Below are 10,819 nucleotides of genomic sequence, written 5' to 3'. Positions count from 1 at the left end.
ACCCGACATCACTAAAACCGTCGAATTTGAACGCAAGACAAATGAATTTAAATGACAAACTCGCGAATTTGGCCGGGAAATCCTATATTAAATCATTCGAACCATGATATATCTTCCACAGACTATTACTTGCTATTGGCAATGTTATCATAACACAGTCGTTAATAATAATAATAATAATAGTCCGTTCTTGTATAGCGCATAATACTTAGTCTCTATGTGCTTCCAAAGAGCTTCGGAAATTATTACCCTAGCTTTAGCTCCGGCTACCGATATCGGCGCACAGTGCATTCAAGGAATGGTCCTAACAGGTACCCATTTACTTCACCTGGGTTGAGTTTAGCAAGTGTAGGTCAATGTCTTACCAATCGTTACAGTACATCAATCATTCTAAAAACAGTTTGAAAGAAAATATTGGAAATGTTCCAAACTTCAGTAGTGCTAGATCGTACAGATCTCAAGGGTGTGATATCATTTTACATGAATGTAATGATTGAAGCGATTATTTCTCATTCGTTGAAAAAGTGCAATTTGAGCTGGGTACATGCACGGAGTCGCTTTGCATATCATATCATGTAAAAAGAAAAATCCTTCAAAGATGACATAAGTGATCCTTATAGCGATATGCATTGTCATCTTATTCTACGAACCAGGATATACATGTGGTGTTCTAATACTTATTATTTATGAAATACTCGGATGAAACAGAAGGATATCGTAATATATTTAAACTTTAAACTGTATGTTGTACTTCAGACGTTGGGGGAGGAGGCATGAGGACAGAGGAAGCAATACCAGTACATTATTTGTTAATGGAGGCAAAACGACGCCCCCTTTCTTTCTCTCTCTCTCTCCCTCCCTCTCTCTCTCTCCCTCTCTCTCTCCCTCTCTCTCTCTCTCTATCCCTCCCCTCTCTCTCTCTCTATCCCTCCCTCTCTCTCTCTCTCCCTCCCCCTCTCTCTCTCTCTCTCTCCCCCTTTTTCGCACTTTCTTTCTACCCTTCTTTGAATGTAAATATTAAACAACAAAGTTATTACAACAAACATTTCATCTTATAGTGCTGTGATGCTGTATTTATTTAACATCATCACTGTACATTTCATTTTGTACGAAATAACAATTTAAGCGACAGTACTATTAACGATATCTTTTTTTATTGTACAAGTTCATTTACAATATTAAAAAAGCAAGAGTGGCATTTAATAATAAATTCTGCAACACTCAACTATGTTATAATAAAGATTACTTGATTTGACCTTAGCTCTAATTATATCAATGTAATATATAATTAATTTATCTTTTTTTCATTGAAAAAATATTTGTGTTTGTATGCATCTTATTTAATGTACTTAAAACATTATTATATGTAATATGAAGAAATAATTGTTACTTTATGTATATGATCATGTTCTTTTTTGAAAACGCAGAAAACGCAGAAAAAAAAGAAAAAAATATGTAATAAAAATGCAAGTAGAAACATAACCGTACAATGTTCTATGGGAATTCAATGAGGAGAAGTTGTAGTGTACATGTAAATGTGACGCATAAAGAAAAGTTGTTGCAGAACTTTTTACCGTTCATACAAAAGAAAGCAAAAAAGGTTGTGAGAGTGTAATGTATCGGACATGGCTCCATTTTCGTTCTTGTGAAATTTCTCCTGATAATTACATAATTTATTCTTTATTTTACAAATCATGAGGGGAAGGAGAATGAAACATGTGTAAAATAAAACATAATTGCCCTACATTGTGACGTTTTCCTACTGTATTCTCATATAATGTTTTCGTGCTTACATGAAAATTGTAAAAGCTAACAAACTTACTATCATGATTGATTAGTGGCAATGCTTTCTTCATCCACTCTTTTTTAAATGTTCAAGTACTGCAAATGAGATCCCCAATAAATTGCATGTAGCTATAAATGATCACGTTTCTGATTTATTGTTAAATAATCTGTAAACAGGGATACAAAGTTGCTGGACAGAGTAAAGCTTATACAAATATCAAAGTGATGTGTTTAAAAAAGAGCTTGAAACAAAATAATGCAAAGATTATGTGAAAAGTAAAATTTCAAGTATTAAAGTTCAAGTTTATTTGTTTCACATTTCACAAAAAAGAATTCACATAATTTACAAAACTAGAACACAATATGAAAGATACTAAAATTATCCCATTTTATAATTAATTCTTTGAAAAGACGTCGAAATTAAATTGATTGAATAGAAGGTTATACAGGATGAAATGTGAAGAACCTATTAAAAAGCTCAGCTTGTCGATTATAGGTTCCCATAAATAAAACTAACATTTGATTGAAATGGTTGTAATGGTGAACGACGTAACAATAATAATAGGTGGGCAAGAAGGCCTTGACATTTGATTTGATTTGATTTGATATTGTTTATGGATTTAAAAAAAACATTCAAATAGCAGCCAGAGGCTGAAACTAATTGAATTTACAAAAGATGCATACGAAAGCATAACGTATAAATATAAATGACAATTCACAATAAATAATCAAGGATATGATCGGAGAAAAGAAGAGAAACAAGAGAAGAGATTGAAATGGATGACTAGAGGATAATTGAAGGAGAACGATCGCGTAACAGAAAACAATTAGACAAATGTAATAGAAGATTAGAAGGACTGGTAAGACAATAAAAGAGAGGAGAGAGATAGAGAGAGAGGGGGGCCTAGAAAAACTAGAAAGAGAAGCTGGCGAGGAGACTACACAATAAAAGGGACAGATAAAGAGTAGGACAGATAAATAGGCTGAAAGGGAGAACTAGAAAAATAATCGGATAAAGTGTTAATTAACTATAATGAGACTTAACAAATACAAATATAATACCGTACAATGTAAATGCAGCATAAATTTTGAGACCAACCTCAACCGACTACAAAATGAAACAATGAATTCCAGAGCACAAACCGCAATGGCAATGGTATATTTATTATAGATATTCAAATATTAAAAGGTTTTACATAATTAGGCAAAACATGGTTAATACACATGTATTTGCTTCAAAAACCTTATTAAGATATATAATTATTATTGAATAATTGAATTTACCAAAAAATAACAGTTAAAGAAGAAGAAAAATTTGGCAACAAACTAGATGTGATTAACAGAATTGCATTGTTGGATTCAAATTTTTAAAATACAGGTATATATATTATTTTGAAATATGAATTGATAAAATCAAATGAAACGAATGGATTATTATTCTGTCAAGCTTATTTCAAATCTGAGTTTATCAGCCGTACAATGTTAGGGCTCACAGATTTGCGATATCTCGTGGTTCTACACATTGGGATATTTAGTTCGTTGGAATTCCGAAGCTGACGAGTCGGTGTCTGCCATAAGATGATATACAATGACACGATAGTCACTTTAAAATATTGAGGTCTTTAAACGAGGTCATTTAACCTTAAGTACTAATAATCACAAGTTAAGGGCAATTAATTGAAAATATAACTTGAAGCTATGCAAGAACCCCTCGAGACTGATCAAAATTACACCTTATATGATTTGCATACGTATAAATGAATAGTTATTGATCATCTCATGGCAGTAATGAAGTCTCTTATGACCTGACAGTGGTGCAAACAATTCATTGTACTAGAAAATACATTCTGACTATTGTAATACCAGTTATTTTTACTGGCATAGATTTAATAGTCATATTTGTTCCCTATTAGTTAAGAATTAGATTCAAGAAAATGTTATGCCACAAACTTTGAAATCCCAAACGACATAACACTTAATGTTTAATTCGCCAAATTTTCCTACGACAAATTTACATTGATACTGCTTTCACTAAAATTATCATGTTTGGGCATATTCAGGGATAATGCTATGGTTACTACTCATTGACACTACATAACCTGCATTGTTCTCGCCTAAGACTCATTTAATTGATCTCGAAGGTTTTAGTGTGTACACTTCTTTATTTAAATGATTTTCCTACAAGGCGTCGTGCGGCTATTATTAGGGACTTTTATATTCGCACGAAGACAATGGGGATTGCTAGAATCGACGTCCTTGTAATGCACTGCCTTGAATGGACGTCACACGTATCAGTCCACGCAAATCTAAAAGTCCCTAGTATCTCAATAAGCCTAACATTTGTAATTCTGTATTCTAAATCGATATAATCATTTATGAACACTCATCCTTGCTTACTTGCTATGCGTATCAGGCGACAATTGGATTGGTACATTATTTGTGAAATCAATTGCTTGAAAGAAGAAAGAAGTATAACAAGCACAAAATGGCCTTCTTTGAAACAAGAAGGGGGATTAATGCGAAGAACGGCCATTAAATCTAAAGGCCCGGTCACACAGCCTTTCGCGTCTGTATCGCGGGTAAAATTTCGCGATTTTTTTTTTGCCCGCGGTTGCCCGTGGTGGAAAATGTGCAAAATTGGCTTACCCGCGGTTTACCCGTGGTATGCCCGCGGAACAGACTCCGGCGACTGTTTCGCGTCCTTATCGCGGGTGAAGCGCGGCGGTACCGCGGCCTACCACGCTTACACGCGGTACACACGCTAATGCACGTGATAACAACGCGGTACAGACGCGGAACAAACGTGCTATGACCGTGCTCCACCCGCGATTACCCGCTAAAATGTCGCGTCCAATTCCGCGTGTAACCACGTCTTAACCGCGGCCGTAGCACGTCCTAGCACGTTCGTTCCGCGTCTGTACCGCGTCTTTACCGCGTGTGTACCACGTGTACCACGTGTACCGCCCGCGATTACCCGCGGTCTAAATTTTTGGGCTGCCCAAAACTTTTTCGCGCGGCCAACCGCGTGTGAATTTCTTACCGCGTGTAACGACGGGTAAAGTACGGCTGTATCGCGTCTTTATCGCGACCTCAAAGCGTCCAACAGCGTCTGCTTCACGGGCAGAAATTTTTGGCCGTGATTCGGCCGCGATACGCCCGTGGAGGGCTGTGTGACCGGGCCTTATGATTAGTATAGAGCTAGAAAGAGAAAATGTATGCCTTAAGGCCCGGTCACACTGCCCTCCACGGGCGTATCGCGGCCGAATCACGGCCAAAAATTTCTGCCCGTGAAGCAGGCGCTGTTGGACGCTTTGAGGTCGCGATAAAGAGGCGATACAGCCGTACTTTACCCGTCGTTACACGCGGTAAGAAATTCACACGTGGTTGGCCGCGCGAAAAAGTTTTGGGCTGCCCAAAAATTTAGACCGCGGGTAATCGCGGGCGGTACACGTGGTTACACGCGGTAGGACGCGAAATTTTAGCGGGTAATCGCGGGTGGAGCACGGTCATAGCACGTTTGTTCCGCGTCTGTACCGCGTCTGTACCGCTAATTAGCGTGTGTACCGCGTGTAAGCACGGAGCGGTTATGATTTCTACAGCCTGGTTCGGCTGCTTTATTATACCCGTGGTAGGCCGCGGTACCGCCGCGCTTCACCCGCGATTAGGACGCGGAACAGTCGCCGGCGTCTGTTCCGCGGGCATACCACGGGTGAACCGCGGGTAAGCCAATTTTGCACATTTTCCACCACGGGCAAACGCGGGCAAAAAAAAAATCGCGAAATTTTACCCGCGATACAGACGCGAAAGGCTGTGTGACCGGGCCTTTAACGGTAGACGTGAGTGTTTTGGCGTGTAAGAAAAAGAATGAGAGAGAGAGAGAGAGAGAGGGGGAAGGGAGAAAGAGAGGGGAGGAGAGTGGAGAGAGAGAGAGGAGGGAAGGGGGAAAGAGAGGAGAGAAGAGGGGAGAGAGAGAGGAGGAGGAGAGGGGGACGGGCGAGAGAGAGAGAGAGAGCGCGAGAAGGTGGAGAGGGGACGGGAGAGAGAGATGAGTGGAAGAGTCGGGGAGTATGACAGTTGTGGAAAGAAAGGGATTAGAAAAAGAGTTGGCTGATCTCATTTGAACATATGTACAAGAAAGCATTCTTTTACAAATGTCAAACACAACATGTATAAAAAAATACATACACATAATACATGAAAAGATAAGATACACGTTTACTAGAAAACGTAGGTTTCGTCAAGAGTATGAAAGGAAATGGGGAAGTAGGAAGCCGGAAATTAAAAATAATTTTATCGCGTAGTTTAGCAACGTGTTTAAATGAAATACGAAGATACATACTAACTCGCTCGAGTGACCTCGATCAATGACGTCGTTCAATGACCTCAATATTTTAAAGTGACTAACGTGACATTTCTTTGGTAACAAAATATATGTTTGCTGTATTTGCTATTTTTGCTTGTTTCACTTTGTATATAATATGTTAAAGCCTTCGTGCCCACCTATTAATGGTACTATGTCCCATTTGCAGGCCAAACAAAATGAAAAGGTTAAATTCCAACGGCATTTGAAGGAAAATACTAAATTAGAACTTCCCTAAAAAAGGTGGGGCTTGAAAAAGTCTTCAAGTGGGAAAATAACGACTATTAGTTGTCAAATCGACTTAAGAGCTATAGAGCCAATAAGTAATAGTCTTGATTTTCACACCATTGTACCGAATGGTCATACGTTTTATACTGCGCAAAGATTCAATCAGTTTAATTTTGGCCATCACAAGAAGTGGGTTATTGATGTAGACAAATGCTCATGTACCCTTTACAGCTCATTTTATGTATGCTATTACCAAAGAAGAAAAAAAAGCCAGTCAGTCACTCAATAGTGTCTGACAGTGAAGTCTAGCAAGCAAACGGTTTTCCTTGCATAATTTGAATATTAGGACACTGCTAACGTTTAACTTTTACAGATAGGACATACATGACATATTCATAATTCCTGCAAAGTTTTACAGAATTTGAGGTTGGCTGCAAAAGGGACATAGTACCTTTAATATTATTATTATATTGTTACGTCCTTCACCAATGCAACCACTTCAATCAAATGTTAGTTTTATTTATGGAAGCCTATAGTCTACGAGCTGAGCTTTTCAATAGGTTCCTCACATTTCTCCCTGTATAACCTACTATTCAATAGAACTAATTTCGACGTCTTTTCAAAGAATGATTATATAATGTGACACTTTTAGTATATTTCATATCATGTTCAAATTTTGTCAATTATGTGAATTCTTTTTTGTGAAATGTGAAACAAATCAACTTGAAACTTGAATTTAATATTTGTGTAGATAAGAGTACTGGCCTGTGAACGAAAACACCGACGTGGGAGATTGACCCAGATTGTACGTCACTGGTAGTCACGAATATCTTCAATCAAATATTTACCTAAAATAAACTCACTTAATTGTGACGAGCCGATCGTAGTTCTGTTTGTTTTCTATTTCACTTCCTCTTTCTTTTCGTTACCGAAATTCAATAATCAAACTTGTTTTATTCGGGCTTAATACCTCAATAATAATTCCGCTTTTATAAAGCGCTTAAATAAAGCCACAGTGTACTACTTGTAGCTACTTGCTCCCTCTATATAGAAAACAATGCCTAATAGGTGACCATTGGTCCCCATGATCCTCTTTTTCTTATGTTAATTGAGAGCTGAGTTGATGAGATAACCACCTGTCCAGTGACCTTGCAGGGTGGTATAATCCCTCCTTTAAACTAGTACATATGAGCTTTAATACATCTATTTTGTCTCTAAGCGATTTAAAGATTTATATTATTAGCCCGGTCATTGAAATCAATACTTGCCCGCACACACTGAGTGCACAATCTCCACTCCCTGGGGAGCATTCCAGCCATGCAGGCGTTACTTGACGCTCAAAAACTGTTTGACCGGGTACCCATTTAACACCTGGGTGGAGAGTAGCAAGTGCAGGTTAGTATCTTGTCAATGGATATTAGTGCTTGTCGGGATTCGAACCCTCGACCTTCGCATCTCCAGTCAAGCGCCTTAAACCACTCGACTACGACACTCCTACCTATGACACCAACACCAGACTGAAAACACACCAAACAGAAAATAACATCAATAATAATGATAATAATCTGGATTTATGTAGCGCTTCATACTAAATACCGTTTCTAAGCGCTTTACAGATATTTTTACCCCGATCATTGGATTTATTCACGCACAATGTGCACCATCTCTACTCTCTGGGAAGTATTCCAACAATATGGTCACCTTGAGGGCATGTGGAATTTACTAACATTAAGCATAATATCGTCATCCTACCGGGTCCCCATTTCTCTCCTAGGTATGTAATGGCAAATGTAGATCAATGCCTTACCAAAGGACATTAGTGCGTTTCGGGGATCAAACCCACGACCTTCACATTTCAATTCAGCCAGTTCACGGTTGCAGTCTGAGCAAGAAGTCTGAGCATGAGCAGATAAAGGTCTTTGCAGAACAAATTTTGAAATACACGAAGACGGAATACTGGATACGTGCCCCTGAAAATTATGTAATCATTATTCATTTATGCACAAGCAGAGCACTCCATGATCCACGGGTGGAAGTATTCTTTGAAAAGGAGAAACAAAGGCTAAGTATGTAGCATCTCCATCGCTGAAGGAGTGATTATTTTAAATTATACCAATTTGGACCTCTTCATGTTTTGAAGATCTGTGGATATTCGGGGTCATTGCAGCCATGTGTTAACCGTGAACTAGTCTATTGCTTAAACCACTCGACTACGTCACCTTAAATGGCTAAGAGTCTGTCGATGGGAAGTCGGTTCGGCGGTGTGACTGAGGTATAATAGTGTATACACTGTGGAATGTGTTGGTTTGAAAAATTCTATCAGAATGGTGGTTGTCGCCTTTCCCCTCTATTACAAAATAAACATGTGTACATGAATGGTAACTGCACTCAACAAAGTTTGTGTGCGTGTTCACTGAGATCCGTGTTATAAGATTCATAACTGTGAAGCGGTTTACACTTCACGTCATAATAATAAAATAACGCCACGGTTTACCGCCTCGTGTCTGAACGAGGCTTTACAGTGTTTTACCTCGAAAGCAAAGAAGAACTATAAAAGATGTATTGAATCCACACGTGATACTATTTCTACTGTGACTTAATCCTTCACAACGAGGTGCTGTATTGACATCCACTGGTTAGGGTTTTCTTCAGAAACTTAAAAGGAACTACTCAATATCAAAGCGTGCAATCAGTGCAAGTGATACTGATGTTAGTTGAAGTGATTGCTTCAAGAAAAAGTTGAATATTGGTCATTTGATTGTAATGTGATAAAGATTATCTGGAAGCAATGTGCACATGCTAGAAATAAAGTACATAAGTCTTGATGTGCACTGTGAGGTTGCGGAATGATTCGAATTAACATAAATTGACCCTTTCTTGCTGAAGATAACTTGCACTGCATACAAAACCTAGTAGATGAGACGACACACAAATATTTGGTCAAACATTTGCAGCTATTCTTCGTCATATTTTCGTATACGAGGACACATTTAAGGACCAATCCTTTACATTGGAAATTTCTACCATGATATTCTTCCAAACGAAGTACTTTTCCTGTTTATCAAGACTCAACCTTCTCTTTAAATACAATACCAACAGCATTAATTCCATATGTCCTAATAATTTGTGTACGGACGAGCAAAGGGACTGTCCCCTTTCCACAGAACCTTTTCATATTTAGGAAGTCAATGAGCCATGTGAATGAGTCAATAACATATTAACAATAGCAATAGACGATGCATTAAAGCAGAAAAAATAACGCGGCGCAAGAGCAGGAATAGCCTTCGACTGCTGATATCGTGAATTGTGATTAAGTCTCGCGGAACGAAAACAATACATGTACTTGTACATCATATCGATATGATATGATCGTTCCAAAAGGGATATATGAAAAGAATAAACACTGGAGAAACTCAGTCAGACTTGCTCACTGGTAAAGGACTGTTCATGATAGCCAGGAATACCAGTAGACACAGTAGTTGCATACGTCATATTAAGTGCGTTCAGCCATTTACTCCTTCTGTTACTGCTTTCCCGACATATCGCCATAATGAAGTCTTCGTCATATCAATTTACATTTGTCATCATTAACGTAGTCACCTCGTCTCACTATATCTGTAAGTATATTTTTTCTAGGCAGTCATTCGATGAAGGGAAGTCATCAATAAATGATCATGAGTTTTCCTACATAGAATCCCATTAGAAACATGTAGTTAAGGACTGATGTCAGCTAGCGAGCTAACAACGTTGGTCTGAAACAAAATAGATACATGTGCTTAGTTTCTGTATAGTCTCAGGTTTCTTTTAGTATCTTAATCATATCTAATTGTGTTTCCTTTTTAAGTAAAACGTATATATATATAAAACAGTGTCATATGTTTGGGGATAGGGTGGTGTAGGAAATTGGAGACCACAGGGAATTGGAGACCACCAAGCTTGAATACATCACTGTCTGTCCGTGTTGGCTTCAATATTGATATAGAGCCATCTGTAGCCTTTAACAACACTACTGCATATATCCAATTCATTTCGAAGACTAAAATGCTTTCTTTCTTGGAGAAAATTGGCAAAACTGACCAAGGTAAGCAATTTTGATCGTAATTTTTGCTCTAGTATAAAAACACAATTTTCACTGAATGTTGTGGTGTATGCAGATATTTAGAGGTGTCTCTTAAGGCCCGGTCACACAGGGAGGACGCATGGGGAACGCACGGCCAGCGCATTGGAAATTTGCAATTTGGGCCAGTGCGTTGTCGTTCGCTAGGCGTGCGTCATCATTCGTTACTCGTTCGTCGAGCGCGCTGGACCAACGCTGGACCAGCGCTATGCATGCGTCGTCATTCGCTGTGTGCGTCGGGATTTTTTGAGCATGCTCAAAAACGTGCGCCGAGCTCGACGCATGAATATACACGCCAAAGGCACGCCAGACATGCGCCGGAGCGCGCT

Source organism: Strongylocentrotus purpuratus, unplaced genomic scaffold (genome assembly GCF_000002235.5).
Source record: "Strongylocentrotus purpuratus isolate Spur 01 unplaced genomic scaffold, Spur_5.0 spur5_scaffold_1, whole genome shotgun sequence".
In the NCBI taxonomy this organism is placed as follows: Eukaryota; Metazoa; Echinodermata; class Echinoidea; order Camarodonta; family Strongylocentrotidae; genus Strongylocentrotus; species Strongylocentrotus purpuratus.
The sequence above is the reverse complement of the archived record's forward strand: the minus strand, read 5'-3'. Positions refer to the sequence as shown.